Genomic DNA, 17,195 nt, shown 5'->3' with positions numbered 1-17,195 from the left:
CCTTTTTACCCCTAGCCTTTCTTAATATTTCCACATCAATAACTTTCATAAACAACTTGTGTGCTAACAAGATAAAAAATATAGCTTTGCTCTTAACTTCCCGCAATTATCTTGAATTATCCAAATACGTAAAATCCGGGATATAACATCCTCCCCCCCTTTAGAACATTTGTCCTCGAATGTTGAACTGGCCTCATGGTGCATTATAATACTTCGGGGAGGTCTCCTCTATAATTGTCACATACGATCATTTAACATATCCGTTTTAGAAGCTTAGATTGCCTGTGGCGTAGAAAACAATTAGGGATACGTCCTCTTCATTTCTTCTTTCGGCGTCCCAGATCGTCTCATCTCTATTATTGTTTGGCCACAATACTTTAACCGGAACCACGTCTTTGGCATATAACTTTATCACCTGACTATCCGTTATGGACACAGACTATTCCTTATATGGTAGCTTCTCTGTCACTTAAATGTCATTTATATAAACACTTGGGAAGGGTCACCAACACATTCGCGAAGCATAGGCACGTGGAAGACTGGATGTACCGCTTCTAATTCGGTGATATCTCTGATTCATGAGTGGCTTGCCAATCTTACGGACAATTTGATAAAGCCTACTATATCTCAAATTGAGCTTTCCCTTTTAATCTTACATTCTAAGTGTTTATCCAATCATGACTTTGTCGCTAACGAGCATAATGGTTATGTTCCTTTCCAAGGCAGTTTATTAGTATCCAAAACATATATGCATGGTATTGCTTTGCCATTTCTAATCCTTCGCAGTCCAACTATACTTATGACAACTCATGATTCGAATTCAGTTAATTTCTTAACTCACAACATCTCTGGGTTCTTGCCGTAACTTTTCCTCATTTCCTTTCCTCACATTCTTCGATGCCAATATCCTTGTCTGTAACTTCCTTGGATTGGTGATCGTTTCGTCAATCGTCATTCCTTGTTAGTTCTCCGGCGTGGACTCCTTATAATTGTAATTGGGTATAGCTTCATGTTAATTTTTTTTTATTCCCATGGTGTCCACCCTCATGTTCCGTATAATTAATGGTCCATGAACTATTTTCCAATACCCGGTGGCCTCTTTTATCTTCTATTCATATGAGCAGCGCACTTCCTTTCTTCAAGAAGTTATCAACTACCAACCGTTGTTTCTTCATTATATCAGTTGTTATCCGAGGAATCGTTTGGATTTAGCTTGTATACTTTTCTTACTCTCTTTATTACCCTTTTGGACACACCTTTACATATCTAGGTATTACGCAATTTTCGCTCAGTACGGGGAATTAAAACCATGATCAACGAATACTGTGGCTCGTGTCAGCATAAAGCATCCTCTCCACGTTTCTTCCATATTTTCTCCCTATACCTATCTCATAGTACACTCGTTGTCAATTTATTTCTATGTCCTTTCGTAACCTTTACGATGTGCCAACATACCCTGAACTCTTGTCCTGAGTTATTAAGTCTCCTTTTTCTGGGGCTTGAATTGTCATAGTTCAATTTAGGTCTAGTATGTTCTCCCCCCCCCCCCCCTCCCTTTATTAAGAGGGTCTATATACGCCTATGCCCTTTAAGTAACCATCGCTTTCCGCGACCTTCTTACAATTGAAGTTCCTTCATCGCAGAGTCTGTCATGTCTATCTCCTTGTTAACTATGTTCTCGTATTTAGTCGGAATACTCATAAGGGCATCCATTTCTGACGCTTACTTTTCCATTTTGACATACCTTTGCCCTTTATGTCTAACAATGTCATTAACCTTTTTGGTGTGCATCCGTTTCCAGTCACTTTATTTCTAACCCCTCTCCTTTTCCTTCTATCAAGCCATCGGTATCTGTAATCCTTCTTAGGGCGTAACTTTCTTCTCTGGTTGTTTGCAGCATCGGCTCTGGAGTTCGCAAGATATTCTTTTATACGCGTGAATCGGTTCCAATCTTAAGTTACCCTCCAGAAAGGCTTCTCTATGTTCAAAAAAACTATACCAACATGGCTACGTAATTATCCTTTTGTAATCATATCCTTCCATAATAGAGGATTCGGCCAAGCTGTCCTTTCCTTGGCAGGTAATCGATTGGTTATCACCAACTAATTAAAGTATCCTCCGTACTCTCATATGTTTGTCCTATTTTCACCATTAACCTCCCTCATGTTTGTTCCTCTTTTGTCCTATACTATCACATTCTAGTTCTTTTACAGACCTGTCCTTCAAATTTCTACGCAAATGGTTTCATGCTTTGCCCGTCGGCTCTTTTGGAGGCTTTGCTCAACCATGTTTCTTACCTTTCACTTTTTCCGACATTTTGATCCCCTTATCTTCCATTTTCTCACTCTCTTTCCTTTCCAAGTATCGTTGTATTAGAATTTTCCAATCTTAACCTATAGTGAAATTAATATCAGTTTATCTCATAACATCTGTACCATACCCTTCACTTTGTCTCTTGAATTCCGTCCAGTTAATGTCTTCCATACATTGCAACACTGGTTGCTAGGGTCCACCTATTGATCGATATAGTCATAAATGGGATGTCCTATGCATACATATACATTTACTACCATTTCTTTTACAAAACATTTCCAAACGCTTATTCAAACTTACTCTGATTCCACAGCTGCGTTGTGCTTTCTCCCTCTTCACCGGCCTATTCTACCTTGGCCTACCCGACCTCTTTAAGGTTTCTAACCACTCCGCATATTCCAATTTCCTTTAGGTTACCCCAATTTCACATTTGTCTCTTATATCTACATTTGTGAAAATTATAGTACACTTCCGAGGGGGTCACCCATCCCAAAATTGCTCTGGCCCTAGCACGCTTAACCTCGAAACTTTAATGCATTTCGATGCGTTAATGCTAATATAATTGCATCCACTACCCCGTACGACCTTTATCACGTAATCTAAGGCAAATCGGGGTCTTAACAACTTCCAAAAGGTCCTCGTAGCGGGTCCCACTCCGATCTAGAGAGGATCCTTTTACTTTTCTGACCATACAATTACCGTGTTGCCCTTTTGACTCCTCAATATTCACTTCCGTCTGTACATATGGTTACCTTTCATCCGGGGTTTCTAAATTCTCACTGGTGGCGGAGACGTCTCAGTCGCCGTTACTTATAATCACTTGGCCATCGGCCCCCTTTTGATTTCCATTTGCCGTCATTACATGATACTTCTACAGAAGTTACACATACATAGCAAGTTCCAAGAAACTCATATACCTGTAGCCGACTGGTCTCGGGTCTGATCTGGGGAGCTGCCATGTGAAGTGTGCTCCTCATCATCGTCTGTCTGCCATCCGCTCGTCTGACTCCCGTCATTGCTCGCATCTAAATCAGAGGAGTATAGATAACCAGGCAATTCCTGGTTTACTAACGGCCAGGATAAGGGACTGGAGTAGTCCGTAACACTCACCGGGGAGGCCTGTCTAACATAGTGCTCCACCACAGGAGCAGCTGGCATGGCCCCAGAAATCTCCTCATCCGGTGTCCCAGAAGAATACTCTGATGGATCTGTATCATAACTATCCTCCTCCCTAGAGGTAAGAAACTCTGGAGGAATCGTCGTCGGATCCTCCGAGGGATCTGTATCGTAACTGCCCTCCGTGGGATCCTCTGCTCTGGGGGTCAGAAACTCTGGAGGAATTGTTGCTGGGTCCTCCGAAGGATCAGTCTCAATCGAATAACTGAGGCTCCTCTTACTCGGTCCTGGAGATATCCTAGGGGCCTTCTTAGCACCCCCACTATCTGAAGCTGTCCTCTTCATCTTTCGTCAATCTACAATCACCTGATGGGAGAGGATCAAAAACGATTTCCCAAAATACTAACGCTATCGCTCTTTTTGGAGCCTCACTGTAGACACAACAGTTTGTCAGAAAAGAACCATCCTAACAATACAGCTCTATCGCACGATCTAAGATCGAAAGAAAGGCAACATCTTAAATGTCCTGTAGCTTCCTGTTTATAGATGTGGTGCACAACACACCGATAAACAAGACTCTACTAGACACGGCCTATAGACATTCCGAGGATAAACCGCTCTGATACCACTTTTGTCACGACCCAACCCCGTGGGCCGTGACTAGTACCCGAGTGTTATGTTCCGTGTTTTCGTATAATTGGAAATCGAGAAATAATTAAGACTTGTGTGTTATGAGGAAATATTTTGATTTTAGTGGATAAGACTATGTTGGTTATGAAATTTTGGTGCTAAGACATTGGGGAAGGCCGAGGGTAAATTTGGAATTTCGAAAATTAGTTTCGGGAATTACAAAACAGGACTTTTAATGAAATGGGCCAAGAAAATTGAACAACAATTTAGGCCCAAGATTAATGGGGTGGCCGGCCAAAGGCCAAGGCCCAAGACCCATTTTCTTAAGTCATGTGACATGCATGTGCTCCCTAAGTGGATATATATCAATGCATTCCTTAGAAATAATCAAGAAAAATCACAACTCCAACCTTGACTCCAAAAACCCATTCGACCGAGACTAGGAGAAAGGAGAAAAAAAAAATCCCAAGCCTTTGATTCTAATCCAAAAATCTTGATTTTCACATATTTGTAGAGTACTCAAGACCCTCTTCAACGGGGTACAATTAGTTTGGCGAAAGGTGTGCGTTTGCGACAAGTCGGAAATTCAAGAAAAGGTAAGAATTTTGCTATTCTTTTGTTATGGAATTTGTATGAATGTGATAAGGATTGAGAATAGACGAGAATCCCGTAGTTTTGATGTGTGTAAAAAACCGTGGGTGTGTGTATATAGGATGTTATGGCCGTGTGCCTTAAGAAGGAGAAAGAAATGTGAATTGATCTTGTTTAGTTTGTTTAGTGCGTCGTTGTGACATTTATGACGTGAATGATCGTTTAATGAATTGAATTGGTGTTGGAAAATGATTTCGGAACATTATGGGAAAGTGTATACGTTTGGTATAATTGTGTATATCATTGTATATCTATGATGCTAAAGACTTTAAATATGACTTATGGTTGATGTTAATGAATTTGGAGTGAAACAATGAGAGTTAGAACATTCGTCGTAATTTTTGATGTTTTGAATGAAATATGGAAAGTAATGAATTTCGGGAAACTTTGTATATGGTTTGGAATATATTTGGGGTGTGATTGAATAATCTTGTATGAGTGAATGAATACAATAATGTGGATATAAGTTTGGAATTGTGAAGTTTGAATGAAAGATTGTCAACTTGTGTAGTAAGGTATAACTTCGAAGCTAGAATGATTTGATTATGGTTGGTGTTGTTTGATGATGTTTGGGTTGTTGTTGTTGATGTATTTTGAGCCGAGCTAAGTCTCGGGGGTGTTAGATTTATAGGGGAAATGCTGCCGAAATTTCGGTAGACAAAAATCAAGTTAATGGAAATCTTAAGCCTAAGAATCTCTAATTGGTAACTTTGACCATTTGCAGATTCTGGACGAAACGGGATTTGATTTTAAGGAAAGCATAAGACGTCCATAAGGTATGTAAAGCTTCCCACTTCTTCGTTTGGCATGTCTTAGTATGTTAGGCGAATATTGGAACCTCCGGAGCATTTCTGCTCCTCGAAACCCGATCTACAAAACGACTACTATTCATTCAATTCAATTGAAGCCTAAAGGCTCTATTTTGGCTAGAATGCAACCAAATGTTCGAAACCTATCGAAATGTGATCGGGTCACTTTGAAATCATTATGTATGATCTTTTGGCCTTTAAATGTTCGTAAATTATGTTCGCCACCTCAATTTGACTCGAGGTGGGCCCGCTAACCCCGAGACGCCCTATTTGTCCTATTGGGATCCCTTTTTGGAGGAACTTCCATATGAGATCTTCGACCTTGAAACTTCCCTCTATGAAATATGTTTTGACTATTATGATATGTTAAGTTTCGTTTGAGCCATACGTACCACTTTGGAAACAATTTGTGAGATAAACTTTCGTATGAACTAATCATTCGACTATTTTGGTTTATGAAATGACTTATGAGATTATTAAGTTTTGAAAGGCTATTTTGAAATATAAATTGCATTTGTTTGCTCACGACTCCGCTCGTGCCTTATTTTGACTTCGTTCACCGGTTCCCGGGCCGGTTATGATTCGTGCGCCCTATGATAATTCGGCCGTATGCTGTGTTACGGTTCCTGAGGCCTCGCCATAGGGCCGGGTTCCGTTTGGAGTTATGCTGTGATATCGCTAGTGATGCGATACACTCACTTATGTTTGTGTTCGGGGATGTACGGAGATTCGAAACCTTCTGGTGTTATGCTGTGTGTGGCGCCAGCGTCGGAGTGGCGACCACGTTCTTGAGCGCTTGCATGATTTCGTTTGCATTATGTATATGTATATGATTTGATACGGATTTTGACATACTGATTGGTACTTCCCTTTGATATCCGGTTGGCTTTCAGTTTTGGCTCATATTTCTGTACTCCGTGCTTTACATACTCAGTACATATTTCGTACTGACCCCCTTTCTTCGGGGGCTGCGTTTCATGCCCGCAGTACAGACATTGGTGATCATCCGCTATAGGCTTCACTCTCTGCTATTTCGGAGTACTCCTTCTTGACTCGGAGTCCACTTTTGGTACAGACTTTTTTGCTATGTATATATTCTGTACATTTGACTATTTGGGTACGGCGGGGCCCTGTCTCGCCATATGTCTTTGTTTTGAATTCGTAGAGGCCTGTAGTCATATATGTGGGGCGAGGGTCCTATGTATGTTTGTTTGATTTTGTTTTCTGGTCTTACAGCGGTCAGTTTGTTATGATGGCCCTAAATGGCCCTTATGCTTATATTTGCACTTATGACCGGCGATGTCTATTCCGCCGCTCCGGTTGGATTCGATATGACATTTTGATTTGCGCGACCGCTCAAGACATATTCTGATATAATCTATATTGATATGACTTTTATGAAGTTCTGAAATACGTTCGGATTTGGTAAATGAATATGTGATTTGGTCTGGGTACCCAGGTAGGGTGCCAGTCGCGGCCCACGGGGCTGGGTCGTGACAAAAGTGGTATCAGAGCAGTTTGTCCTCGGAATGTCTACAGGCCGTGTCTCGTAGAGTCTTGTTTATCGATGTGTTGTGCACCACATCTATACACAGGGAACTACAGGGCATTTAGGATGTTACTTTCTTTGGAATCTTAGATCGTGCGATAGAGCTGTGCTATTAGGATGATTCTGATCTGACTCGTTCTTGTGTTTGCAGTGATGCCTCCGAAAAAGGCAACAGCGGCCCAGAAGGGCAAAGCGAGGATGGGAGAGACTAGTCAGGCACAGCGATCTACCCGGGCTCGTGTTTATGATTTGCCTGAGGTTGTGCCTCATTCTGAGGGGTCTGCTACACCCCCACTAGTACAGCCTGGAGCAGGACCTTCAGCAGCTCCAGAGGTCCGTGTACCCGCTGCCGAGACTCCAGCTCCTCAGCCAGGGGCGGAGGATAGGACCCTGAGGGAGGCTGTACAGGTGTTGACTACACTGGTGGCAGGACAGGCTCGCAGACGCGGGCGGAGGGACGATGATGATGATGACAGGCGGGACAGCCTGAGAGTTCGGGAGTTTTTATTATGTGGCCCTCCAGAGTTTTTCGGGTCTAAGCCCGACGAGGACCCCCACGACTTTATTCGGGGGATGCGGTGCTCACTGGACTTGGTCAGGGCTTCAGAGACCGAGTCGGTCGAGCTGGCTTCACACAGACTTCGAGATGTTGCCACTCACTGGTACGAGACTTGGGAGTTATCTAGGGGTGAGGGTGCTCCTCCAGCTACGTGGGATCAGTTTGTGATAGCATTCACCCGCCACTTTCTGCCCCCAGAGTTACGGCGGGCGCGGGCTGACCGATTTTTACATCTGCAGCAGAGGGGTCGGAGTGTTCGTGAGTATAATCTTGAGTTTGATTCTCTGGCCCGATATGCACCGGCCGTGGTAGCAGATATGTCCGATCGGATGCACAGATATGTTATGGGATTGGATCGGTATTTTATTGACGGCTGTATGGCAGTGTCATTACAGAGAGATATGGACATTGCCCGACTTCAGGCCTATGCGATGGGTATGGAGGACCGTCACAGGTCTGATCATTCTAGTAGAGATCGGGACAGGAGGCCGCCCAAGAGGGCTAGGTCCGTAGGTTATTCCGGGGATTCTCGAGGTGGACAGCCTCAGCAGCAGCAGTCAGGCAGACAGCTACCTCCGTCCGGCCGGAGTACTTAGTCAGGCAGCCGGAGATTTGACAGTGCAGGACCGTCTAGGGCCGGTCAGAGCTCCAGAGCGGCAGGTTCACAGATGACTAGAGGTCCCAGCCAGACCAGACCACCCAGACCCCATTGTTCTCATTGCGGGAAGTCTCATCCAGTGGAGTGTTATCGAGCTACTGGAGCTTGTTTTTCGTGCGGTGGTCAGGGCCATTTTATGAGAGATTGTCCGTTGGCCAGCGGTTCTGGTAGTGTGGCTCAGTCGACAGGGTCAGCCGCCGGTTTATCATCTGCTCCATCTGTTGCACGCCCTGCAGGGCGAGGTGCGCCGACACCGGCGGGACGCGGTCGAGGCCGCGGTGGCGTTTCAGGTTCTAGCGGTCCCTCGAACCGCATATATGCTTTGGCCAGCCGCCAGGATCAGGAGGTTTCGCCAAATGTCGTCACAGGTACATTACTGGTTTTCTCCAGATCTGTATATGCATTGATTGACCCTGGTTCTACTTTATCATATATTTCCCCGCTCGTTGCTAGTAAAATTGGGATAGTGTCTGAGCCTATAGAGCCATTTGAGGTAGCTACGCCAGTTGGGGATTTTGTTATAGCGAGACAGATCTATAGGGATTGTTCTGTGACTATTTATGATCGTTGCACTAGGGCTGATCTGATAGAGTTAGACATGCTTGAGTTTGACGTCATTATGGGTATGGACTGGTTGTCTTCTTGTTATGCTAATGTTGACTGCCAGAAAAAGGTAGTCCGTTTTCAGTTTCCAGGGGAACCAGTTATAGAGTGGTTCGGATCCACAGCATCGCCGAGGGGTAAGTTTATTTCATACCTCAAGGCTAAGAAGATGATCCAGAAGGGTTATATCTATCATTTGGTTCGTGTGCACGATACTGCAGCGGAGATACCTACCCTTCAGTCTGTTTCGGTCGTCAGTGAGTTTCCAGATGTATTTCCTGACGAGCTTCCTGGCCCTCCGCCTGAGCGGGAGATTGATTTTACTATAGAGTTGATGCCGGATACGCAGCCTATATCTATTCCCCCGTACAGGATGGCACCGGCTGAGTTGAAAGAGTTGAAGGAGCAGCTGAAAGATTTGTTGGATAAGGGCTTTATCAGACCGAGCACATCACCCTGGGGAGCGCCGGTATTGTTTGTTAGAAAGAAAGATGGGTCACTGCGGATGTGTATCGACTACCGGCAGCTGAATAAGGTGACTATTAAGAATAAATATCCCCTCCCCCGGATTGATGACTTGTTTGATCAGCTGCAGGGTGCTAAATATTTTTTGAAGGTAGATCTGCGCTCAGGTTATCATCAGGTGCGAGTGCGGGAGTCAGATATCCCGAAGACTGCTTTCAGGACCCGGTACGGGCACTATGAGTTCAGAGTTATGTCTTTCGGGCTGACTAATGCTCCAGCGGTATTTATGGATCTGATGAATCGGGTATTTCGGCCTTTTCTGGACATGTTTGTTATTGTGTTTATTGATGATATTCTGATTTACTCGCGATCAGCCGAGGAGCATTCAGATCATTTGAGGACGGTACTTGGCATTCTCCGTCAGCAGAAGTTATATGCTAAATTCTCCAAATGTGAATTCTGGTTGACTTCTGTGGCATTCTTGGGCCATATTGTCGGTGCAGACGGTATTCGGGTCGATACGCAGAAGATTGAGGCTGTACAGAATTGGCCCAGACCTACTACACCGACGGAGGTGCGCAGTTTTCTGGGATTGGCCAGATATTATCGCAGGTTCGTGGAGGATTTTTCTTCTATTGCAGCACCACTGACGAGGCTTACTCAGAAAGTAGCAAAATTTCAGTGGACCGATGCCTGCGAGCGCAGCTTTCAGATGCTGAAAGAGAGATTGGTTACGGCCCCAGTATTGGCTCTTCCAGAGGGATCAGACGGGTATGTTGTCTATTGTGACGCCTCTGGTATTGGGATAGGTTGTGTATTGATGCAGCACGGTCGAGTCATAGCCTATGCTTCCCGGCAGCTCAAACCGCACGAGAAGAACTATCCCACTCATGATCTTGAGTTGGCTGCAGTAATTCATGCTTTGAAGATTTGGCGGCATTATTTATATGGGGTCCATGTTGATATTTATACGGACCATAAGAGTCTCCAGTACATTTTTAAGCAGAAGGAGCTAAATTTGCGGCAGCGGAGATGGCTTGAGTTACTAAAGGATTACGACGTTGATATTCTGTACCATCCGGGGAAAGCCAATGTGGTAGCTGATGCGCTTAGCCGCAAGTCCGTAGGAAGTCTGGCTGGTGTACCATCTGATAAGAGGGATTTGGTTCGTGATATTCATCAGCTGGCCAGCCTCGGAGTTCGTTTGGCGGATTCTGGAGATTCTGGGATTTCTGTTCGTCCAATTGCTGAATCATCTATTATTCAGGAGGTAAAGCAGCGCCAGTTTGAAGATCCTCTCCTGATTCAGTACAGAGATGTGGCCCTTAATAAAGCAAAGACTCAGTTTGAGATCTCGCCTGAAGGAGTATTATTATATGACGGCAGATTCTGTGTACCGGAAGTTGCGGGATTACGGCGGCAGATTATGGGCGAGGCCCATAATGCACGGTATTCTGTTCATCCTGGTTCCACTAAAATGTATCGGGATCTCAGGTGTTTGTATTGGTGGGACGGCATGAAGAAAGATATTGCTGAGTTTGTTAGTCAGTGCCCGAACTGCCAGCAAGTTAAGATCGAGCATCAGAAGCCCGGTGGATTATTACAGGAGATGGAAATTCCAGCCTGGAAATGAGAGATGATTAATATGGATTTCGTTGTTGGGTTACCGCGCACTCCACGCAGGTATGATTCTATTTGGGTTATTGTTGACAGATTGACGAAATCAGCCCATTTCCTTCCGGTTCGGACTACTTATTCGGCTGAGGACTACGCTAGATTGTACATCAGAGAGATAGTCAGACTTCACGGAGTCCCTATATCTATTATTACCGACCGAGGTGCCCAGTTTACGGCAAATTTCTGTAGGTCATTCCAGAAGGGATTAGGGACTCAGGTGAGCCTCAGTACAGCTTTTCATCCTCAGTCCGACGGGCAGGCCGAGCGCACTATTCAGACACTAGAAGATATGTTGCGAGCCTGCGTTATTGATTTCAGGGGCAGCTGGGATGATCATTTGCCGCTTATTGAGTTTGCCTATAATAATAGTTATCACTCCAGCATTCAGATGGCACCGTATGAAGCCCTTTATGGCAGAAAATGCAGATCTCCTATTGGTTGGTTTGACGTGGGCGAGACTAAGCTGATTGGGCCAGATGTGATCCAGGAAGCTGTAGATAAGGTAAAGCTTATTCGAGAACGATTATTGGCTGCTCAGAGTCGACAGAAAGCTTATGCAGATAGACGACGTCGACCGTTAGAGTTCCAGATTGGCGACTGGGTGTTCCTAAAGGTGTCGCCCATGAAGGGTGTCATGAGATTCGGTAGAAAGGGTAAGTTGAGCCCCCGGTACATTGGGCCGTATCAGATCGTTCGAAAGATAGGCGAGGTCGCCTATGAGCTAGACTTACCATCCGACTTGGAGGCCGTACACCCGGTGTTTCATGTGTCTATGTTGCGGAAATGTATTGGTGATCCTTCCAGGATATTCCCAGTTGATGACATTCAGGTGACGGAGCAGTTATCTTATGACGAGCAGCCTGTATCTATTCTGGATCGACAGGTGCAGAGACTACGCACTAAAGAAGTGCCCTCCGTCAAATTCCTGTGGCGCAACAATAATCGGGAGGAGATGACTTGGGAGGCGGAGGACGAGATGAAGAAGAAATACCCCCATTTGTTCCCGACGTCCACAGGTAATCTAAACCTTTCAGTTTGTTATGTTGGTTGATAAAAATAATTTTGTATGCCACTAATAATAAAGAACTCCCCCGCCTGGGTCATAAGACTTTATAAGGTTAATTTAACATTCGGGGACGAATGTTCTTAAGGGGGGGAGAATGTTATGTTCCGTGTTTTCGTATAATTGGAAATCGAGAAATAATTAAGACTTGTGTGTTATGAGGAAATATTTTGATTTTAGTGGATATGACTATGTTGGTTATGAAATAATTGGTGCTAAGACATTGGGGAAGGCCGAGGGTAAATTTGGAATTTCGGAAATTAGTTTCGGGAATTACAAAACGGGACTTTTAATGAAATGGGCCAAGAAAATTGAACAACAATTTAGGCCCAAGATTAATGGGGTGGCCGGCCAAAGGCCAAGGCCCAAGACCCATTTTCTTAAGTCATGTGACATGCATGTGCTCCCTAAGTGGATATATATCAATGCATTCCTTAGAAATAATCAAGAAAAACCACAACTCCAACCTTGACTCCAAAAACCCATTCGGCCGAGACTAGGAGAAAGGAGAAAAAAAAAATTCCCAAGCCTTTGATTCTAATCCAAAAATCTTGATTTTCACATATTTGTAGAGTACTCAAGACCCTCTTCAACGGGGTACAATTAGTTTGGCGAAAGGTGTGCGTTTGCGACAAGTCGGAAATTCAAGAAAAGGTAAGAATTTTGCTATTCTTTTGTTATGGAATTTGTATGAATGTGATAAGGATTGAGAATAGACGAGAATCCCGTAGTTTTGATGTGTGTAAAAAACCGTGGGTATGTGTATATAGGATGTTATGGCCGTGTGCCTTAAGAAGGAGAAAGAAATGTGAATTGATCTTGTTTAGTTTGTTTAGTGCGTCGTTGTGACATTTATGACGTGAATGATCGTTTAATGAATTGAATTGGTGTTGGAAAATGATTTCGGAACATTATGGGAAAGTGTATACGTTTGGTATAATTGTGTATATCATTGTATATCTATGATGCTAAAGACTTTAAATATGACTTATGGTTGATGTTAATGAATTTGGAGTGAAACAATGAGAGTTAGAACGTTCGTCGTAATTTTTGATGTTTTGAATGAAATATGGAAAGTAATGAATTTCGGGAAACTTTGTATATGGTTTGGAATATATTTGGGGTGTGATTGAATAATCTTGTATGAGTGAATGAATACAATAATGTGGATATAAGTTTGGAATTATGAAGTTTGAATGAAAGATTGTCAACTTGTGTAGTAAGGTATAACTTCGAAGCTAGAATGATTTGATTATGGTTTGTGTTGTTTGATGATGTTTGGGTTGTTGTTGTTGATGTATTTTGAGCCGAGCTAAGTCTCGGGGGTGTTAGATTTATAGGGGAAATGCTGCCGAAATTTCGGTAGACAAAAATCAAGTTAATGGAAATCTTAAGCCTAAGAATCTCTAATCGGTAACTTTGACCATTTGCAGATTCTGGACGAAACGGGATTTGATTTTAAGGAAAGCATAAGACGTCCATAAGGTATGTAAAGCTTCCAACTTCTTCGTTTTGCATGTCTTAGTATGTTAGGCGAATATTGGAACCTCCGGAGCATTTCTGCTCCTCGAAACCCGATCTACAAAACGACTACTATTCATTCAATTCAATTGAAGCCTAAAGGCTCTATTTTGGCTAGAATGCAACCAAATGTTCGAAACCTATCGAAATGTGATCGGGTCACTTTGAAATCATTATGTATGATCTTTTGGCCTTTAAATGTTCGTAAATTATGTTCGCCACCTCAATTTGACTCGACGTGGGCCCGCTAACCCCGAGACGCCCTATTTGTCCTATTGGGCTCCCTTTTTGGAGGAACTTCGATATGAGATCTTCGACCTTGAAACTTCCCTCTATGAAATATGTTTTGACTATTATGATATGTTAAGTTTCGTTTGAGCCATATGTACCACTTTGGAAACAATTTGTGAGATAAACTTTCGTATGATCTAATCATTCGACTATTTTGGTTTATGAAATGACTTATGAGATTATTAAGTTTTGAAAGGCTATTTTGAAATATAAATTGCATTTGTTTGCTCACGACTCCGCTCGTGCCTTATTTTGACTTCGTTCACCGGTTCCTGGGCCGGTTATGATTCGTGCGCCCTATGATAATTCGGCCGTATGCTGTGTTACGGTTCCCGAGGACTCGCCATAGGGTCGGGTTCCGTTTGGAGTTATGCTGTGATATGGCTAGTGATGCGATACGCTCACTTATGTTTGTGTTCGGGGATGTACGGAGATTCGAAACCTTCTGGTGTTATGCTGTGTGTGGCGCCAGCGTCGGAGTGGCGACCACGTTCTTGAGCGCTTGCATGATTTCGTTTGCATTATGTATATGTATATGATTTGATACGGATTTTGACATACTGATTGGTACTTCCCTTTGATATCCGGTTTGCTTTCAGTTTTGGCTCATATTTCTGTACTCCGTGCTTTACATACTCAGTACATATTTCATACTGACCCCCTTTCTTCGGGGGCTGCGTTTCATGCCCGCAGGTACAGACATTGGTGATCCTCCGCTGTAGGCTTCACTCTCTGCTATTTCGGAGTACCCCTTCTTGACTCGGAGTCCACTTTTGGTACAGACTTCTTTTGCTATGTATATATTCTGTACATTTGACTATTTGGGTACGGCGGGGCCCTGTCTCGCCATATGTCTTTGTTTTGAATTCGTAGAGGCCTGTAGTCATATATGTGGGGCGAGGGTCCTATGTATGTTTGTTTGATTTTGTTTTCTGGTCTTACAGCGGTCAGTTTGTTATGATGGCCCTAAATAGCCCTTATGCTTATATTTGCACTTATGACCGGCGATGTCTATTCCGCCGCTCCGGTTGGATTCGATATGACATTTTGATTTGCGCGACCGCTCAAGACATATTCTGATATAATCTATGTTGATATGACTTTTATGAAGTTCTGAAATACGTTCGGATTTGGTAAATGAATATGTGATTTGGTCTGGGTACCCAGGTAGGGTGCCAGTCGCGGCCCACGGGGCTGGGTCGTGACACCGAGCTGGACACCCAGACACACCTACTTACCTATCGACATATCCATAACTTATTCATATCCAACATATATCAATTTATATAGATACTGAGAACAAATGTCATCTTAAGCGGTCACATACATCATACATATCATATAGAAGCCGCCAAGGCTGTCGTGGAACATATTATCCAAAACATATATATATACATACGTACAAGTCGTTAAGGCTATCATAGAAAACGAAACCGCTTAGACGCAAGCCACACAGACATATCTGAACCACAACGACCCATGACCCACATACATGTCTACAGGCCTCTAACAAAGATAACAGAACTATATGATGGGACAGGCCCCGCCGTACCCCTGAACATATACATACATACATATAGACAAAAGAAGAGTCTGCACCAAAATGTAGGCTCCAGAACAAGAGAGCACTCCAAAGCAGCAGAATAGATGGCCTAAGCTGTCGGGTCACTTGCGTGAACGTCAGTACCTGCTGGCATGAAACACAGCCCCCGAAGAAGAGGAGGTCAGTACGAAAAATGTACCGAGTATGTAAGGCATGAAGTACAGTACAGGGGATCATAGCCAAAAACAGAAACTCTCCAGAACCAGTATAACTGTGTGAAATCATCAATACGTTTCATTTATGTAGTGAAGTAGTATATTTCAAATCATGAATCATACACATATACAAATTTATATATATATATATATATATATAAGGTCATGCATATCAATATCATATACCATATGTACATATAACGTGTCCCGGCCCTCTAGTGAGGGACTCGGTGGATAGAATCATGCATGTCAACATCATGCACCATGTATACATATAACGTGTCCCGACCCTTTATTAAGGGACTCGGTGGATAGAATCATGTATGTCAGCATCATATACCATATATACATAACGTGTCCCGGCCCTCTATTACGGGTCTCGGTGGATAAAGTCATCATATGCCATCCTGACCGCCATCCCCGTATCATCATATCATCATATACATGTACATATAACGTGTCCCGGCCTGCAAGTGAGAGGGACTCGGTGAACAATGCAGAGGAGTGCGCACGATAATATATCCTGGCCCGGGCTCAGTGAAGGACATACTGAGGCTTGCACGAACAGAGTAGTGCGAAACCATATGCACATAAAGCAAGACTCGATAGACAAATATACTTACCAACATCTGAAGGCTCAGAAACAAGTTTCGGGTCGATCCGACGTAGTATAAGAAAGTTATGCGCGTTTGAAGTACAGATCCTTCTACGAGCGTTTCAGAAGCTATTTTTGGAAAATCAAAGCAACAATCATATCAAGTACCTTTCGGATATCGTTATGGATCAATCAAATATAGCTTTTGGAACCATATGTACATATCAAATTATATCAAGACTTAACGGAATATTCGGGCGTGCTATCATTTGAAAATCAAGACATTCATCATATCACTTATCTCTCGAATACCAATTCAGAAACATATCAAGTAGATCTTCGGACATCAGGGATACGTATCAAAATCATATGAGACAGCTTATGGAAGTCAAGGGTATTAGCCATCCTAGTGGCGCTAAGAATGAGAGTTTCTTTGAAATCATACATACACATCATTTGTTCGTTTCATAAAGATCATGCCAAAGAAAGAAAGGTAAGCCTTACATACCTTGCCCGCTTTCTACGCTAATCCGAACTTAAGCCTTTGGCTTCACAAGATCTACAACAATATTCATACATACCAAACATTAGCCATAACACTTAAGAGTCCAATTCTAAACCAACACTTTATTTACAGAAATTTCGGCAGCATTTCCCCTATAAATACAACAACCCCGAGAATTCAACTCGGCCAAAAATACAACAACAAATCCGAGAATTTAACTCGGCCAAAATTTCAACAACAATACCAACAATCATTCTAACAATATCCACAATCGATTCAAAACGCATACTAACATTAGCAACTTCTTTCTACAAACTTCAACGGTGTTTCACTTATATTCACTTCATATTCGCTCACACATTCAAGTACTAATCCGAAGCTATTCAAACAATATTCAAGAACACTTCAACAATCCGCCTTACATTCCAAACG

Source organism: Lycium barbarum, chromosome 6 (genome assembly GCF_019175385.1).
Source record: "Lycium barbarum isolate Lr01 chromosome 6, ASM1917538v2, whole genome shotgun sequence".
Taxonomy (NCBI): Eukaryota; Viridiplantae; Streptophyta; class Magnoliopsida; order Solanales; family Solanaceae; genus Lycium; species Lycium barbarum.
This window is presented reverse-complemented; position numbering follows the sequence as displayed.